The sequence below is a fragment of the Hemitrygon akajei genome, chromosome 23, assembly GCF_048418815.1.
Source record: "Hemitrygon akajei chromosome 23, sHemAka1.3, whole genome shotgun sequence".
Classification (NCBI taxonomy): domain Eukaryota; kingdom Metazoa; phylum Chordata; class Chondrichthyes; order Myliobatiformes; family Dasyatidae; genus Hemitrygon; species Hemitrygon akajei.
In genome coordinates, this window is record NC_133146.1 from 51,155,335 (window position 1) to 51,175,676 (window position 20,342).

Below are 20,342 nucleotides of genomic sequence, written 5' to 3' on the forward strand. Positions count from 1 at the left end.
CTACTCTTGAGTAATAAGGTAGGGAAAGTGACTGAGACGACAGTGGCAGTGGGGAGCAGTTTGAGAATAGTTCTGTAAGTTTTAAGATAGTTATGGAATGGAACAGAGCTGGTCCACAGGTTCAATTTCTAAATTAGAGCGAAACAAGTTTTGATGAGATGAGACAGGAGCCTATAGATGTCGATTGGAGTCGGTTGTTTCCCAGATTTTATTGGGAAAGTTGCTGGTAATGTTACCAGCAGGAGGTTGTTGTCTTGGAGTTGAACCCACATATTTAAACAGAGAAAGTATTGAATCACACAGATTTTATTGATATATGATTAAAACACTAATGATGTAAAAAATCAGGAGAGAGCAAACACTGTAGTTCTAACCCTGCATTACCAAAGCCAACAAGTATTTCATTTCTCCAAAGTTTGTCAGTTCTATGATTGGCCAATCATTCCCTGTAAAATAATGCTACAGATGTTTTGCAGAACATGGAATGAAATAGTGCTCCGGTATTTTAAGTCATCAGTCTTTTGTTTTGCTTTTAGTCCTCATTGTCCCTCCTCCTCCTGACTTCAACAGCAGCTCTGAAACTGTTTTAGCAGCTCCTGAAGGCTAAACTGATGAAGGAAAATCTGAACCATATTTTGAGGAGTTTGGCTCAGTCCCCAACACAGTGCAGAAATAATATATTCCTTTTCAATCTTTCCACTTGGTTATGATGTGTGAATCGCAGCAGTGCAGGGAATTCCAAAGCTTCACTACTCTCCTTAAAAAAGGAGGGAGAGAGAAACCGGGGAATTATAGACCGGTTAGTCTGACATCGGTGGTGGGGAAAATGCTAGAGTCGGTTATCAAAGATGTGATAACAGCACATTTGGAAAGAGGTGAAATCATCGGACAAAGTCAGCATGGATTTGTGAAAGGAAAATCATGTCTGACGAATCTTATAGAATTTTTTGAAGATGTAGAGTGGATAGGGGAGAGCCAGTGGATGTGGTATTTTCAAAAGGCTTTTGACAAGGTCCCACACAGGAGATTAGTGTGCAAACTTAAAGCACACGGTATTGGGGGTATGGTATTGAGGTGGATAGAGAATTGGTTGGCAGACAGGAAGCAAAGAGTGGGAGTAAAGGGGACCTGTTCAGAAAGGCAGGCAGTGACTAGTGGGGTACCACAAGGCTCAGTGCTGGGACCCCAGTTGTTTACAGTATATATTAATGATTTAGACGAGGGAATTAAATGCAGCATCTCCAAGTTTGTGGATGACACGAAGCTGGGCGGCGGTGTTAGCTGTGAGGAGGATGCTAAAAGGATGCAGGGTGACTTGGATAGGTTAGGTGAGTGGGCAAATTCATGGCAGATGCAATTTAATGTGGATAAATGTGAGGTTATCCACTTTGGTTGCAAGAACAGGAAAACAGATTATTATCTGAACGGTGGCCGATTAGGAAAAGGGGAGGTACAACAAGACCTGGGTGTCATTGTACACCAGTCATTGAAGGTGGGCATGCAGGTACAGCAGGCGGTGAAAAAGGCAAATGGTATGTTGGCATTCATAGCAAAAGGATTTGAGTACAGGAGCAGGGAGGTTCTACTGCAGTTGTACAAGCCCTTGGTGATACCGCACCTAGAATATTGTGTGCAGTTTTGGTCCCCTAATCTGAGGAAAGACATTCTTGCCATAGAGGGAGTACAGAGAAGGTTCACCAGATTGATTCCTGGGATGGCAGGACTTTCATATGAAGAAAGACTGGATCGACTAGGCTTATACTTACTGGAATTTAGAAGATTGAGGGGGGATCTTATTGAAACGTATAAAATTCTAAAGGGATTGGACAGGCTAGATGCAGGAAGATTGTTTCCGATGTTGGGGAAGTCCAGAATGAGGGGTCACAGTTTAAGGATAATGGGGAAGCCTTTTAGGACCAAGATGAGGGAAAACTTCTTCACAGAGAGAGTGGTGAATCTGTGGAATTCTCTGCCACAAGAAACAGTTGAGGCCGGTTCATAGGCTATATTTAAGAGGAAGTTAGATATGGCCCTTGTGGCTAAAGGGATCAGGGGTTATGGAGAGAAAGCAGGTACAGGGTTCTGAGTTGGATGATCAGCCATGATCATACTGAATGGCGGTGCAGGCTTGAAGGGCCGAATGGCCTACTCCTGCACCTATTTTCTATGTTTCTAGGTTTCTACTGTTGTAATCCATCTTGCTGTTTCTAGCTCCCTATTTCCCTACTTTTCTTGACCAGTGGGGTTGTACTTCATGCTCTGCAGACTGTGGCAATGATTGTAGAATTTCAAAGGCGATCCTATATGAATATTCTCTTTAGTCACTCTTATCAGCCTCAAAATGTCAGGTCATTAAATTCTGGGGAAATGTTTATTACATTATCCAGTATTATTTCTTTTCACTGATGTTAATTTCTTTGAGATCCACCTTCGCACGAGGGGTTCCCAACGTTGTTATGCCATGGACCAATACCATTAACTGAGGAGACAGTGGACCTCAGGCTGGGAACCCATGAGTCTAGATCAAGACTTCCCATCTGGGTCCACGGACACGTAGACATAGAAAACCTACAGCACTTTGCAGGCCCTTCGGCCCAAAAAGTTGTGCTGAACATGTCCTTACCTGAGAAATTACTTAGAGTTACCCATAGCCCTCTATTTTTCTGAGCTCCATATATCTGTCTAGGAGTCTCTTAAAAGACTTTATTGTATCCCCTTCCACCACCGTCACCGGCAGCCCATTCCATGCACTCACCACTCTCTGTGTAAAAGAACTTACCCTGACATCTCCTCTGTATCTGCTTCCAAGCACCTTAAAACTGTGCCCTCTTGTGTTAGCCATTTCAGCCCTGGGGAAAAGCCTCTGACTATCCACACGATCGATACCTCTTATCATCTTATACCTCTCTATCAGGTCACCTCTCATCCTCTGTCGCTCCAAGGAATAAAGGCTGAGATCTCTCAACCTATTGTCATAAGACATGCTCCCCAATCCAGGCAACATCCTTGTAAATCTCCTCTGCACCCTTTCTATGGCTTCCACATCCTTCCTGTAGTGAGGCAACCAGAACTGAGCAGAGTACTCCAAGTGGGGCCTGACCAGGGTCCTGTATCGCTGCAACATTACCTCTTGGCTCTTAAACTCAGTCCCATGATTGATGAAGGTCAATGCACCGTACGCTTTCTTAACCACAGAGTCAACCTATGCAGCAGCTTTAAGTGTCCTGTGGACTTGGACCTCAAGATCCCTCTGATCCTCCATACTGCCAAGAGTCTTACCATTAATGCTATATTCCGCCATCATATTTGACCTACCAAAATGAACCACCTCACACTTATCTGGGTCGAACTCCATCTGCCACAACTCAGCCCATTTTTGCATCCTATCAATGTCCTGCTGTAATCTCTGACAGCCCTCCACACTATCCATAACACCCCACCTTTGTGTCATCAGCAAATTTACTAACCCATCCCTCCACTTCTTCATCCAGGTCATTTATAAAAATCAGGAAGAGTAAGGGTCCCAGAACAGATCCCCAAGGCACTCCACTGGTGACTGACCTCCATGCAGAATATGACCTGTCTATAATCACTCTTTGCCTTCTGTGGGCAAGCCAGTTCTGGATCCACAAAGCAATGTCCCCTTGGATCCCATGCCTCTTTACTTTCTCTATAAGCCTTGCATGGGGTACCTTGTCAAATGCCTTGCTAAAATCCATATACACTACATCTACTGCTCTACCTTCATCAATATGTTTAGTCATATCCTCAAAAAAATCAATCAGGCTCATAAGGCACGACCTGCCCTTGACAAAGCCATGCTGACTATTCCCAATCATATTATAAACATTCATAAGCCCTGCCTCTCAGGATCTTCTCCATCAACTTACCAAGCACTGAGGTAAGACTCACTGGTCTATAATTTCCTGGGCTATCTCCACTCCCTTTCTTGAATAATGGAACACCATCCGCAGCCCTCCAATCCTCTGGAACCTTTCCTGTCCCACTGATGATGCAGGATCATCGTTAGAGGCTCAGCAATCTCCTCCCTCACCTCCCACAGTAGCCTGGGGTACATCTTGTCCTGTCCCAGTGACACCTTGCTTAATGGTATTGGTCCATGGCATATAAAAGGTTGGGAACCCCTAATCTAGACTGTTGTTCTTCACTTTGTTCTTCCATGATGACCGATTCAAATGTTTGTTTAATATCTCAGCCAATTCCTTACTCCTCTGAGGTAATCTGTCTTGTTGCTTTCTAAGGAACCCATATTAACTCCAGCTATCTTTCCCTATTCATTCATTTTATTTTGGAGTTATGTTTTTATTCCACACTAATTTACTCTTATTTTTGATTTCCCCCTTTGCTCCTTCTTTGCTGAATTTCAAAATGTTCCCAATTCTCAAATTACTGCCTTTCTTGGCAACTTTGTAATCCTTTTCCTTTGATCTAATACTCTCTTTAACCTCTTTTGACAGCTTTAGCTAGGTCACTTGTGTTTTTTTCCTTAAGGAATATATATATATCATGTAACTGTATATTAATCCTTAGAAAGTGAGCTGCTGCTTCTTTACTTTCGTACCTGTTAACGTGGTTTCCAGTTTATTGTGGCTAGTTCACATCATATGCCTTCATAGTTTGTCAGATTTAATAGGTTAATTAACTGTTCATACACAAAAGCAGATCTGCTGTAGTCTGTAACTACATTTAATTTTGATCTAGAAAGCTATCTCTTATGTACTCCATGAATCCATTCTTTTCATTTTTACCGCTAATTTAATTTGCCAGCTCCATGTTGATTAAGATCCTGGTGATTATTTTACTGGTTTGAAGGCCTATTTAAGGTTTTCCCCCCTTTGCTCTGTCTTGCCACAGGCAGACGTTTTCTACTTCATTTTTGGAGGCTGAATCTGTCCTCACTGCCGTCTTTGCCCCGTTTTAGGGCCATCCTGACACTTTTTTTCCATTTTGCCTGTCTCCTCTAAAATATAAAGCGTTCTGGAATTCTCAGTGTTGAGTCACTTTTCAGCTTGGCTCTTGGATTACGTCCACTTTTTTTCCAATTATGCCATTGTTTTTCCTCAAGTCTGTTATGAATGCAATGTGCTTTCAAACAAAGTTGTTTTAAATTTGTCTCTTTACCACATCTCCTTGCTCTAACTGGAGCTGCACTCATATGCTCATATGCACTGTTAGTCCTCACACACGCTGGTTATCCTGACCTATTTTACTAGTATATGCTGTATGTAGTGACATCAGCAGTGCTGTGCACAATTCTTAAGCACATCTATATTACTTGGAGCTGAGAGAGAGGTGGTAAATCTGGCAGGAGCAAAGGATGACGGGAATGGTGAGGTGGAGCGGGTGTGGGATAGGTGACAGAGAAGGAGCGCCTTGGGCAGGCGATGGTGCGGGTGCAGACACACCCATCCCTGCGTTACCAGGCAAGGTAATTTGATTTTAAGCAATGGGTTTAATGACCATTACAGAATGTCCTTTTGGTGCTTCACACTCCCTCCACTCTCCATTCCTCTTTTCCCAATCTTGATTCCCCTTTTCCTGCCACTTTCCCACTCTCAGTCCATGATAAGATGTCCATATCAGAATCAGGCTTATCATCACTCGCATGTATCATGAAATTTGTTTTTTTTTTGTGGTAGTAGTACAGGACAGCACATAAAATTACTACAGTACTGTTCAAAAGTCTGAGACATCCTAGCTATAAATATCAATGCCAAAGTCTTTTGCACAGTACTGCACATACTTTGCTAATAAATTTACTTTGAACTTTGAACTTTAAACCTTGCTTTGCAGCTTTGTCCTTAAGCTTCAGCTTTATAAATTTCCCTCGCCAGAATGTACCCCACCTCGCCCTACCAATTAGCTTAAAGCCTTATCTACAGATGTAGTTATTTGATTTGCTAGGGCACTAACTCTGGCCTGATTAAAAGTTAAAGCTGTTCCAATGGCAGTTTCCTCCTTTATCTGTAGTAGTGCCAGTTACCCGTGAAGTGAAACCCATTTCTTCCACTCTAATCTACTGCAGACGTGATTGCCATAGATTCCATTGATTTCAATTAACTATGATTGTTGTGCATGATCAGCCCTGCCATGTCTGTCCTAAAATACTTCATTTTAGTCGATCTATTAATCACATCTAACTACAGTCAAGCCCAAACCTTGGATGCCTGGTCTGCAGACTTAATTTCTCAGGTACCAGTGCTCTCAGGTCACATGACTCCAGTGACCCAATTACTTGGCAAGCTGCTTGCTTACCACTTTATATCAGTGGAATTTAAAACCACACGATTAAGAGAATTAACTGTGCAGCAACGTTAAACAAATATTTAATATTCTGCTTGCCACTTTCTTTTCATAGAGTTATAAAGTCCAGTGCCTCTCCACAGCTGTCAAGCACCCATCTACACTCATCACATTCATCTTCTTGCACAGCCATTAGCATCCCTCACCCAAATCCCCTGCCAGTCTTTTAAATGAGGGGCAATCTAATTAACCTTACAAGCTTATTTCAACTACTTTTGCCTCAAAGTGTTTTCCCCTCCAACACTGTAGTTCCCCAGGCAGCCAAGCTGTCCAATAAACACCCTGATTTTGTCCAAACCCTCCATGATGTCTGTGACTTAATCAGCAACAAAACTCTTGTTGAGTCCAATCCCATTTAACCTGTTGTTTCCCAGTCTGTCCAGCAGAGGGCAGAGTACTGACTCACCACCCCCACCCTCACTTCCATACCTTGCTCAGGGCATCAAGGACAAAAATAATTGAAAGAAGTTTGGAAAGCTAATTGAATGCTGTGAATTGCCTCTCATTTAAATGAGGGGGGATTTGGGTGGAGGGAGCTAATGGTGAGGAAGGAGGAAAAATGAGGTTAGTGTAGACAGGTGCTTGAAGGTTGGTGGAGGTGTGTTGTGGCAGTTATAAAGCCCTAACACAATGAATCAACATTGCAGCAACAGGCAAGGTTGGACCATGTGTCTGCGTTCTCCACCAGGCAGTGTACTTGGCCACTGAGCCATCACGGACTAATGAGAGGGCAATAGTACTTGCTAATCAGCCGGGGGGGGGGGGGGGGGTGGATCGTGGGGGTGGCGTGAGGAGTCATGCTGTAGGTGCGTTGCTTTTTTGTTTCCAACCCACTGACGCACTCCATTAATGCCAGGCATGGGGGAAGGAGAGTGTGAGAATAGTGATGGTGTTGGGCTAATTTTCTGACTGGATCCAGAAGGGTGAGTGGTAGAGTTTCTTCTTTTGCTGGGGCAACTGTTCTGACAACTATATAGCTACCTTCCCAATTCAGTCCTAGGGCCAATGCTAATTGATGTGCTGACACTGGAGAGGGTCCAGAGGAGGTTTATGAGAATGATCCTGGGAGTGAAAGGGTTAATGTATGAGGAGTGTTTGATGGCCCTGGGCTTGTACTCACTGGAATTCAGAAGAATGTTGGGGGGATCTCATTGAAACCTAACAAATATTGAAAGGTGTAGATAGAGTGGCTATGGAGAGGATGTTTCCGACAGTGGGGGGAGCCTCAGAATTGAAGGATACCCATAGGGAACAGAGATGACGAGGAATTTCTTTAGTCAGAGGGTGGTGAAGTTGTGGAATTAATTGTCACAGGTGGCAGTGGCGGCCAAAACATTGCGTATCTTTAAAGTGGAGGTTGATAGGTCCTTGATATGTAAGGACATCAAAGGTTATGGGGAAACGGCAGGAGAATGGGATTAAGAGGGATAAAAAATCAGCCAAGATGTAATGGTGGAACAGACTTGATGGGCCAAGTGGCCTATTTCTGCTCCTTTGACTTAAGCTCTTATTGTTAATAATGTAAATATGGTTGGAACAACTGTCTTCCAGCCTCGAGTTGTAGGGTGTGTGGGTGTTGATGGTATTTGCTGTGGTGTGCACATCGTTAGTTATAATGTGCCTTTAATGATGATCTCCAGACAGGTTTCAGTAATTTTCTTCTCCAATGAATGAACTGCCTGTAACCATTTGCTGCATGAAACTTTCCTGCTTCTGACTCAGTTACAAACAAGGTGTCTCCTGTGACACCTGCCTGGAGCTGCTTTTCATGTTTTTGTCTGCAACACTGAACTTGTTTTCTTGAAGAGTCACTTCTGTAGTTTAGTGGGGGCGAGGAAGGACATTTTCATACTTGCCTCTCAGGAGTCACTCCCAAAGGAGATCGCTTAGAAGGCACTTTGGTTGCATGTATGTAATTAGAGGAGGCTCTAAACAGTCAGCTGCGAGCTTTGCCTTTAGACCTTGTTCTCATTTAAACAGAATTCTTCCACATCTTCAGAAAGATGTTTAAGCCACCCTCCTGCCCCACAACCCACTTCCTTTGTATTTTTTTGGGCTTTCAAAATCACAAGAAATGTGACCTTTTGACAAGTATATTTTTGTTGGATTAGCAAAGCCAAATCAGTCAGCTCATTTGTCTCTCAATTCCTATGAATGAGATATCACAGTTCAAAGTCTAAAGTAAATTTTATTCTCAAAGTACATTTTTGTCACCATATACAGCCCTGAGATTCGCTTTCTTGTGGGCATACTCAATAAATCTAATAACCATAACAGAATCAATGAAAGGTCACACCAACTGGGTGTACAACCAGTGTGAAAAAGACAACAAACTGTGTAAATACAAAGAGAAAGAAATTATAAATATTTAAGCAATAAGTATCAAGTCCATAGGCTGTGGGAAAGTTTCAATGATAGGGTGAGTGAGTCTGGGTGAAGTTATTCCCTTTGGTTCAAGATCCTGATGGTTGAGGGGTAATAACTGTTCCTGAGCTGGGTGATTTGAGCCCAGAGGCTCGTATACCTTCTTTATGATGGCAACAGCAAGAAGAGAATATGACCTTACCAGTCAGAATCCCTGATGATGGATTTTGCTTTCCTGTGACAATGCTCCGTGCAGATATGCTCAGTGGTGGGGTGGGCTTCACCCACGAAGGATTGGGCTATATCCACTACCTTTTACAGGATTTTCTGTTTTGCACTGTTGTTTCTGCGCCTGGTGTTATTCAGCCAGTCAATATCCACCACAAATCTATAGAAGTTTGTCAAAGCTTTAGATGTTATGCCATATCTACGCAAACTCCTACAGAAGTAGAGGCATCACATGCTTTCTTCGTAATTTCATTTGTGTGCTTGGCTCAGGACAGGCCCTCCAAAATGATAATACTGAGGAAACATAGAAAATAGGTGCAGGAGTAGGCCATTCAGCCCTTCGAGCCTGCACCGCCATTCAGTATGATCATGGCTGATCATCCAACTCAGAACCCTGTACTTGCTTTCTCTCCATACCCCCGATCCCTTTAGCCACAAGGGCCATATCTAACTCCCTCTTAAACATAGAAACATTAGAAATATAATATAGAAACATATAGGAATTTAAAGTTGCTGACCCTCTCTACCTCTGAGTTTCCAACTCTCCGATGAGGGCTTGGCTCATGAACTTCTGGTTTCCTCCTCCTGAAGTCAATAATCAGCTCCTTGGTCTTGCTGACATTGAGTGAGAGGTTGTTGTTATGACACCACTGAGGCAGATTTTCAGTCTCCCTCCTATATGCTGATTCATCACCACCTTTGATTTGGTGTTGACAGCAAACTTAAACATGGCATTGGAATCTGGCTTAGCCACTTAGTCATAAGTGTAAAGTAAGTAGAGCAGGGGGCTAAGCACACATCCCTGTGGTGCACCTGTGCTGATGGAGATTGTGAAGATGTTGTTGCCAATCTGAACTGACTGGGGTCCTTCCTTGTAGAATTGCCATGCTGCCACTGTGAACTGTTTTACTGAGGAATTCAAAGTTGCTGAGCCTCTCCACTTCTGATTCCCCCTGATGAGGACTGGCTTATGGATCTCTGGTTTCCTTTTGCTAACCAAAGAGCTGATTATTGACCTCAAGAAGAGGTTGGGGATTAGAAATTTCTGTAACTGAGATCAGTGGAGAAACACTTAACATGATTATTATGCAAACATAGTCATTTGCTCCTCTGCTTTGGGTGATCTCTACAGTAAATGGCTTTGCCCATTCTGCTATAATTTGCTACCTTTGTAACTCAACAGGCCTGCAAAATCAATTATAGTTTTGGCATTTATTATTTTCGTGCTTGTTGAAAATTTGGCTCTTTTTTTAAAAACCAAGCAGCAGACTTGCATGGATAAGGTAAACAGTGTGAATCTGTGAGCTGCGCTCTGACTGAGCTCTTTTGCAACATGCCTTCGTTCTGAGAAGTAGTCTTTTATTCCATGTGCTAACATTGAAATATCGCTTTACACAGTTCAGGAAACAGCTGAATGCAATATTTAAAAATATATTCTCTGCAAAGTCTTTGTGATGGCAAATGCCCATCTTCACATCCAGGATGCTCCCAATGTGCTCAATGGGTTGGATTCAGAACAAATCTGGCATCTCACTGCTGGTGACCATGAGACACTGTAACTATCTGCAATGGCAGAAATGTTTATCAGCACCAACTGTATAAGCCTAATGGTCCAATATTTTCCTCACTCTAACATTACAAGGCAGGAGATCAGCTCTACTGCAATGAATGCAGAAGGGCTTTTTGGGATGCCACAAAATCATGCGGCACCAGTTTAATGAAGTTGTAGTGAGAACCACTTGCAACAGACCAGGATAAGTGATCTCACATTTAGCAGATCAGACTGAAGCTCTGCTCCCACCACTGGGAGCTAAACAGTGAATGGGTGGAGGAGGAGGATTGAAGAGCTTCACTTGGGCTGCATCTTCCAAACCTGCAAAGAAGGGGAAAGGCTGTAGGTGCCTTGGAACATGTTCACCTGCAGGTCTCCCTCCTCATCACATGTCATTCAGACGGAAGTATATCACTATTCCTTCATAGTCACTTGGTCTGAATCTAGGAACTGGTGCCCGATTGCATTGTGAGAGCATTTGCACAGGAAGGACTATAGTGGGGTCACAAAGTCAATTGGCTACAACTTTGAGGGTGCTTTGGCTTGGTTGACAAATTTTGCCCTTGCCAGTGACATCCGGATCCTGAAAATGAATTTTTAAACAAATAGAGCTCTACCATTGATTGCAAGGTACGAAATTGTTGTGTGGCCCCATCCCCTGTTGATTCCAGATGTGCTTTTTTTTTGGTGAGTTGCAAACCCCTGGAAGATTCCTAGTTTTTGCTCAGTTGACCGATACCCTGAAGAGCAGGAGGGTTCTCATTATTTTCCCTAGCGTCTCAGTTGAGTAGGAGATCATCTGGACATTCCTGTCCTGGTTTACTGTGCGCCGACCTCCACTAGAAATCTGCCTGTGTTACTGTTGGGTGGGTTGAGAGCTGCGCTTGATTGTGCAGCTCTGTACAGACCATTGCCAATATCAGAACACCTGGATGACAATAACTAAGGACCAGATGTCAGTCTAGAATAAGAGCTGTAGGAGGGAGAGCTCTGGTTAATGAGGAAGAGGGTTTAGTTTGCTTTTACAGTGCATTGTTTGTATTTGCTCAGCTTCGATATGCAGAATGGCTTTAACGGATTGAAGACCAGGTAACATTCTGCCTCTCCATAGCAACAGTAATGCAGTTTAGAGGGAGTTATCCCGTAGTGGATTACCAATGGTCATCCTTTACGTTGATTATCTGATGAAGTCATGTTAAAATATGTTAAAATACCCCTTTCTGCAAGTATGATATATGTACACTCAGTGGCCACTTTATTAGGTGCAGCTATCTCATCAGTCAATCACATGGCAGCATCTCAATGCATAAAAGCATATAGACATGGTCAAAAAGCTCAGTTGTCGTTCTGACTAAACGCCAGTAAGGGGAAGAAATATAATCTAAGTGACTCTGACCATGGAATGATTGTCAGTGCCAGATGGGGTGATTTGAGCACCTCAGATACAGCCGATCATCTGGGATTGTCACGCACGACAGTCACTGGAGTTTATAGAGAACAGTGTGAAAAGCAAAAAAAAAAGTCCAGTTAGCGCAGGCAGTTCTGTGGGTGAAAATGCCTTGTTAATGAGAGAAGTCAGAGGGGGATGGCCAGACTGGTTCAAGCTGACAGTACCTGAAACAATCACGTATTACAACAGCAATGTGCAGAAGAGTATCTCTGAATGCTCATCACGTTGAACCTTGAAAGTGGATGGGCTACAGCAGCAGAAGACCAGGAATAAAGTGACCATTGAGTGTACACAGTAGTGTAGCCAGATGATCAGTTTTTGTAAAGGGCAGAAATTCATCATGCTCACTTCAAATACATTTGCACTTGGTACTGGCTATGTATTGTATTCCATTTTGAAAACTCAAGTGCAGAAGAGAAACAGATTTTGACAACACAGTATGTGCCATGGCCAACGTATTATTGCACATCAAACACAATACCGACTGAACAAAATCATCTTTATCGCAAAGTCATTATTTGTCACTGCTGAGCAACTTGATGGATCCCGGTATAAATCTATTAAAATTTAGCATTAGTGCCCCCTCCGACCATCCTCGTGGACATCAAACCAAATCCTTAAAATTCCAGGAATAAAGGTACTATAGGAATATTAGCTCAGTTTTGCTGAAGGATAAATTACTCCTTTTTATTTCAGAATGTCAGGTGGGCATGTACTGATCTCACTCTTAGTCGTTTCATTTTCATCTTGGTGTGTGTGTGTGTGTGTGTGTGTGTGTGTGTGTGTGTGTGTGTGTGTGTGTGTGTGTGTGTGTGTGTGTGTGTGTGTGTGTGTGTGTGTGTGTGTGTGTGTGTGTGTGTGTGTGTGTGTGTGTGTGTGTGTGTGTGTTGATTGGCAGGCAGCTCCTCTCATTATGCCCCCGTGCATTATTCCCATCACTCCTTGTCATCACTTCAATAATTTCTTGTGAAATAGTCTCTGGTTTACTTGGCAGGGGGAATAATCTGTTTTCTGTTCCCTTCCATCTGCATTCCATGGGCTGTTTTCTTCAAATGCAAGCTGTGTTAATGTTCCAGCGTGAGGGGACCAAACTCAATTCCTCTTGGCTTTCACTGAGTACTCTTTCTCGTAACTTAACCAGGGCCTATCAGTTTGCCTCATCATGACTGAGTTGCAGGCTTGTGATGTGTTGTGACATGAAAGGACTGTGCTCTGCTGGCTCAGTGATCAACTTTCTGAATGGTTTTTTAAACATATGAGATATTGAAAAAATGCTGTTTGTTTCTCTGGTTAATATGATGTCAATTTGATTTATTTGATTGATACTGTAAATGGTTGCATTCAATTTTACCAAGACTCAACTTGTTACGTTGCCATTTAACAATCTATATTGTGGGAATATTCTGGAAATTTAAAATAATTCTATTTGACTCCTACACTGAATTGTGTTTAGGGTTGGAAGACAGCTTTCTGAGTTGAATATTTAATCTTTGTTTGGAGGGTGTCTGATAGAGGGCACATAAAAGTCCTCCTGAATCTTCATGAAAATCTATATTCAAACTCGGCATTTATCATTAATAATAGTTTAAAGCTGAAGCCTACTGTGTTAACAAAATAATGAATCACTGTGATATAAATATATTCTCGTAGGCTGAACATGCCTTTGGCTTAAAATAGTTTGTGATGAATTGCCTACGTATTGATGGAAATAATCTTTGTGTCATATCAATCATCTATGAAACTGTTTAAACAATGTAATTCCAATTTGGATGAATCCGAAGCAGAGCCTTGCAGGTGATTACACTGTTGTCAGCAGCCTGACTTGCTATATTGCCATGGTAACGAGAACAATAACCAGCTCATAAAACCTCTGAGGAATTATGGGCATGAGAGTCTATTCAGCCCATCTATCTGGATAAGTTCTAAATAATCGGATGTACCAACCAAGCTCACTCTTGGATAGTTCCAGGGTTATGTTCCATATATTTTGTGAGGAAATCCATTTTGGCTCAATAGTTACAACTTTAACCTTATTAAACCTTATTAAAGAACAGGTTGGACAAGGTCAGTTGCAATATTTGTCTCACATGTAATTTCAGTTGAGCAATAAAGTAGGCATTGATTTTAACTACTTAATTTTCTTGTGGCAATACAAGACATCGAATCACAATAAGGCCACTTGGCCTATTGAGTTTGCTCTGCCATTCCATCGTGGCTGATTTATTATCCCTCTCAACCCCATTTTCCTGCCCTTCTCCCTATAACCTTTGGTGTTCTTAAAATGGAGGCCTATCAACCTCTACTTTAGATATACCCTGTGACTTGGCATCCATGGCCATCTGTGGCAATGAATTCCACAGATGCACCACCCTCTGGCCAAAAAATTTCGTCCTCATCTCGGTTCTATATGACGTCCCTCTATTTGGAAGCTGTGCCCTCTAGTCCTAGACACACCCACTGTAGGAAACATCCTTTCCACATCCACTCTGTCTAGGATTTCAATATTTGATAGGTTTTAGTGATATTCCCCCTCATTCATCTAAATTCCAGTGAGTACAGGCCCAGAGCCAGCAAATGCTCCTCACAAGTTAACCCTTCGATTCCCAGAATAATTCTTGTGAACCTCCTCTGGACCTTCTCCAATGCCAGCGCATTTCTTCTTAGATAAGGGGGCCTAAACTGCTCACAATACACCAAGAGCACTCTGAACAATGCTTTATAAAGCTTCAGCATCACATCTTTGCTCTTATATTCTAGTCCTCTCAAAGTGAATGATAACATTGCATTTGCCTTCCTCTCCACAGACTCAATCTGCAAGTTAACCTTTAGGGAATCCTGCACAAGGACTCCCAGGTCCATTTACACCTCTGATTTTTGTGTTTACTCCCCATTTAGAAATAGTCTGTGCCTTTATTCCTTCTACCAAATTGCTTGACTATACACTTCCCTACACTATATTCCACCTGACCATTCTCTCAATCTGTCCAAATCCTTCTGCAGACTCCCTGCTTCCTCAACACTATCTGCCCCTCTACTTACCCTCTTATCATCTGCAAATTGTTGACATAGAACATGAAAAGAATCAGTCCCAACACCAACCTCTGTGGAACACCACTAGTCACAGATAGCCAACCAGAATAGGCTCCCTTTATTCCAAGCCTTTGCCTCCTGCCAGTCACCTATCTACGCTAGTGTCTTTCTTGCAATACCATGGGCTCTTGTTAAGCCATCTCATGTGAGGCACCTTGTCAAAGCCCTTCTCAAAATTCAAGTAGACAACATCCATTGACTCTCCTTTGTCTATCCTCCCTGTTAAATTGTCAAAGAATTCTAACAGATTTCAGGCATGATTTCCCCTTAAAGAAACCATGCTGACTTTAGCCTACTTAATCATGTACTCCTAAGTACCCAGAAACCTCACCCTTACTATTGGACTCCAACATCTTCCCAACCATTGAAGTCAGGATAACCGGCCTTTAATTTCCTGTCTTTTGCCTCTCTTCTTTTCTTAAATAGTGGTGTGACATTTGTAATTTTTCAGTCCTGTGGAAGCAGTTGAGAATCTCATGATTCTTGAAGGATCATTACTAATGCCTCCAATTTCTTCAGCCACCTCTTCCAGAACCCTGGTGACTTATCAGATCGTTCAGCTTTCCAAGCACCTTTTCCTTAGTAATAGCAACTGCACTCACTTGTGCCCCCAACACACTTGATTTTCCAGCATACTGACTATGTCTTCCACAGTGAAGAGTGATACAAAATATTTATTAAGTTTCTCCACCATTTTCTTGTCTCCCTTTACCACCTCTCCCCTGTCATTTTTCAGCTGTCCAATATCCACTCTCACCTCTCTTTTAATCTTTATATATCTGAAAAACATTTGGTATCCTCTTTGATATTATTGGCCAGCTTACCTTCATAATTCATCTTTTCACTCCTTATGTTTTTGTTAATTGTCTTCCTTTGCTTTTTAAAAGCTTCCCAATCCTCTAACTTCTGATGAATTTTTACTATATTATGTACCCTCTCTTTTGCTTTTGTGTTGTCGTTACTTCCCTTGTCAGCCACAATTGCCTTCTCCTGATACGTTTGATTTTATCTGACTTTAGCTTCTCCTTCTCAAACAGCAGGGTGAGTTCTATCGTGTTATGGTCACTGCCTCCCAAGGGTTCCTTCAGCTTAAGCTCCCTAATCAAATCTGGATCATTACACAACACTCAATCCAGAATTGTCTTTCTCTTAGTGGACTCAACCACAAGCTGTTCTGAAAAGCCATCTCATAGATGTTTTACATATCCCCCCCTCTTGTGATCCAGTGCTAACAGATTATCCTAATCTACCTGCATATTGAAATCCCCCCATGACTATCATAACATTGCCCTTTTTACACTTATTTTCTATTTCCCATTGAAATTTATATCCCACGTCCTGGCTACTATTTGGGGTCATGTATATACCTCCCTTCAGGGTCTTTTTACCCTTGCAGTTTCTAGCTCTACCCTCAAGGATTCTACATCTTCCAATCCTACGCCACCTCTTTCCAAGGATTTGATTTCATATGCTACCGATAGAGCCACCCCACCCCTTCTGCCTACCTGCCTACCAATGTGTATCGTTGGATGTTAAGCCTTCAACTATGATGGTCTTTCAGCCACAACTCAGTGTTGCCCACAACGTTATACCTGCCAGTCTCCAGCTGCACTACAAAATCACCTACCTTATTCAGTGTACTGCATGCATTCAAATGTAACACCTTCTGTCCTGTTTTCATCACCTTTTTCAGTTTTGCCACCATGTTACACTTCAGTTCATCTCACTGACTGCAAGTTGGCCCTGTCATCTGCCTGTCCTTCCTCACAGTCTCACTACACACTGCATCGACCTGTATTCCATCCTCAGCCCTATCACTCCGGTTCCCATCCCCCTGCCAAACCCACCTCAACAGCTCTAGCAGAGCTGCCCTCAAGGATATTGATCCCCCTCAGGTTCAGATACAACCCGTCCTTTTTGTACAGGACCTACCTTCCCGAGAAGAGATCCCAGTGATCCAGAAATCTGAAATCCTGCCCCCCACCTTGCCCTACTTCCTCATCCTGAGTCATTCTTCTGTACCATCATCCTGTTCCTGCCCTGACTGGCATGTGGCACTGGGAATAATCTGCAGATGATTATTTTGGAGTTCCTGCTCTTAAGTCTTTTCCCTGACTCCCTGTACTCACTGCACAAGACCTTTCTGCCCCTTTCTACTTGTGTCTTTGGTGCCAATATACACCATGACCTCTGGCTGCTCACCTTCCCCCTTGAGAATCTTCTGTAGCTGCTTTGAGACATCCTGGACCCTAGCACCTGAGAGGCCACACACCATCCTGGCTTCTCTCTTAGGAACTGCTGTCCATCCTCCTAACTATCAAGTTTCCTATCACTAACACGCTTCCTGATTTTACCCTTCCCTGCCGAGCCTCAGTGCCACTGGCCTGGCTGCTGCTTTTGTGCCCTGATGGTCCCAGCAGTATCATAAGGGGTATACTTGTTGCTGGGGGGAATGGCCAGGGGGGAGCCCTGTACTGCCTGCTAGCTCCCCTCACTTCTGGTAGTCACCCATCTACTATCTGAAGCCTGCACTCTGGGTATAACCATATCAGTAAAAGTCACATCTGTGAGGCTTTCAGCCTCCTTGATGGTCTGTGTACGTCCAGCTCCGGCTCCCAACTGACAAGGTGAAGGAACTGGAGTTGGAGCTAGCTGCACTTCCCAAGTAGTCATCAGGGAGATCATTGGGTACCCTAATGACACCCCTGGAAAAGAATAAAACCCTTGATTCATTTAAATAATGTCTAAAAACTGCAAGCTGTGAAATGAGTTGTACCAAATGGAGAAAGATGTCTTCTTATTTATAGTTAGAAGATTTAATGAATAAATTCTTGCTGTTCTTCTTACCATTGTAACAAAATAGGTCAAGAACACGGCAAGCACCATGCTCACTGACAGTGTTCAGCCGCTCATTTATTTGATTGGGAATTATTTAACACGGCTGTATTGAATGATTGATTTATGATGATTATGATACTATTTCTGTTCCAAATAACTTTTGAAATCACCTCATGAAGATTTCCATTGAAGGACGAAAAGCCTAATTCCTCCAGTCTTTCTTCCCAATGAGACCTCTGCCATTCTGATCCTGTCAGCACAGTTAGCCCGAGATTTGTAATTGAAATGGGAGAAAGACATACTTAATTCAGCACCTTTCATATCCCCAGGAAACCGTAAAGTAATTCACAGCTATGCCAGTGTAGTCACTGTTATGGGAAATTTGTTTTTTTAGCAATATTAGATGAGGATTGCCCATGGGGTCTTTTACCTCCACCTGCAGAAATCAAAGAAGCCTTTGTTTACTGATACCAGCACCTCCAGCAAAAGAGAGCTCCCATAATTTTATTGTGTTACCCTCAATTATATGTTCAAATTCATGGGTATTTGGCAGTGAAGCATCCTGCCGATGAACTACACTGACCTTATTGTTCCAGTACAGTGAGACTTTTTAGTTAAAGCAGTAAAGAGGACATATTTGGAAATTTGCAGGATGTATCATTGGAGTATTTGAGAGATGCTGACATCCCTCATCACAGTTAACTCTTAAATGTCATTGACTCTTTTACTTTACTTGAAGGGTCTGTTGCCAGATTATTGACTTAATCTCATTCTAAAGAGCAATAGAATTGCTGCATAGTTACCTGGTAGGGGAACTGCTACCTCTAGGATTTTGTGGTGAGGGAAAATAATCAGTTTAATCTTTTTTCAGGAGCAATAGCCATGATATCTAATGTCAGCAAAGTCAAGCTGAGGTAATTTATTTTGGGCAGAAATGGGAGAGGCCTTCAGCTGATCCCATTCATCAGCATGACATAGGAGCAGAATTAGACCATTCGGCCCATCGAGTTTGTTCTGCCATTCAATCATGACTGATTTATTATCCCTCTGAGCCACATTCTCATGCCTTCTCCCCGTAACCTTTGACACCCTTACTCATCAAGAACTCTCCTTTCGATACACTCCATGACTTGGCCTTCTCCGTAGGCTCTGTATAGACTCCTCATTGTGGGCACCCCATCAGCTGCTGTAGGTATGTAGTTAGTTGGATCCTTTTCCAGAACATTTAATTGAATAATTGGGCAGAGGAACAGAAGGGCAGGAAGACCGAGACTAGGAGTAGAATAGGACTTGGACAAACAATTGGAGGGGCTTTGGGACAGACATACTTTCACTTCCATCAGTTTGTATGTCCCCTTTGGAATATTGTGAAGTATTTCACATCCCAAGAATCACCTCTGCAGTAATTTTGAAATCTAGGAACTGTAATCATTTGGAAATAATGTCATCGGTAGCGCATGGTAAGCTCTCGAAGCAGCTGAGCAATAACGAAGGGATGATCTTTTTATATCAATGTTCACCAAGGGATAAAGTGATGGCCAGGTCACTTGAGATAACTTGCAAGGTGGAGACAACTCTGCTGCCCTCCTTCAAAGTTTGAAGTAAACTTATTATCAAAGTGCAGAGCACGTACAAACCTGAGCATTGTTTTCTTGTGAGCATTCTCGGCAAATCCAAGAATCATAATGGAACCAATGAAAGACCACACCCAGAGGACAGACAGAGAACCACTGAGCAAAATACACATTAAATATCGAGAGCATGAGATGAACTATCTCTTCAAGATAGTTCCCACTACCTATGGACTTCTGAAAGTGAGTCCATAGATAGTAGGAACAGTTCAGTGAAGTTGAGTGAAGTTATTCCCTTTGGTTCAAGAGCCTGATGGTTGAAAGGTAATGACTGTTCCTGAACCTGGTGGTGTGAGTCCTGAGGCTCCTGTACCTTCTTCCTGATGGCATCAGTGAGAAGAAAGCATATCCTGGGTGGCGGGGTGGCGGGTTCCCATATGATATGGGGCCATGGGATTTCTCTGGGAGAGCACATGAAACCCCTGTTTAGCATTTCATCTGAAGACAGCAGCTTTGCTAATGTAGATTCCCCCCCCCCCCCAAAAAAAAAGACGTGCACAAAACTCTGAATCAGTTGCAAAAGTGCGGTCTCCAGTGCAGGAGGGAAATCTAGAGTGAAGGAGGAAAAGGGGGATTGGTCATGGGGAGAGGCAGGGACTTGTTGCTGATTGGACAGGAAGAGGAAAATGAAGGGATAGGAGTAAAATCAGGGATAATCTTTGGCAAAAGAGCACAGAGCACGGAGATAGATTGGGGTTCCACATGATGTTAGCTAGGACCTCAGAGGGAGTGATGCAGATGCAAGTTCAGAAGGAGACACATGAAACCAAAGTAAACATGGGTTTTTCAAATGGCACATTCAGTACCGGTGCCTGCTTGCATTAGGCACCGTACGATGTGGGTGCTAGCAAGACTGAACTATATT

General features: G+C 42.8%; 1 protein-coding gene across 4 annotated transcripts in view; it reads left to right on the forward strand.

Annotated features, from left to right (window-relative positions):
• The window catches only part of fam53b (family with sequence similarity 53 member B), a 127,401-nt gene that overhangs the window by 46,544 nt on the left and 60,515 nt on the right, over positions 1-20,342 (forward strand). The gene's annotated exons all lie outside the window — the stretch shown is intronic.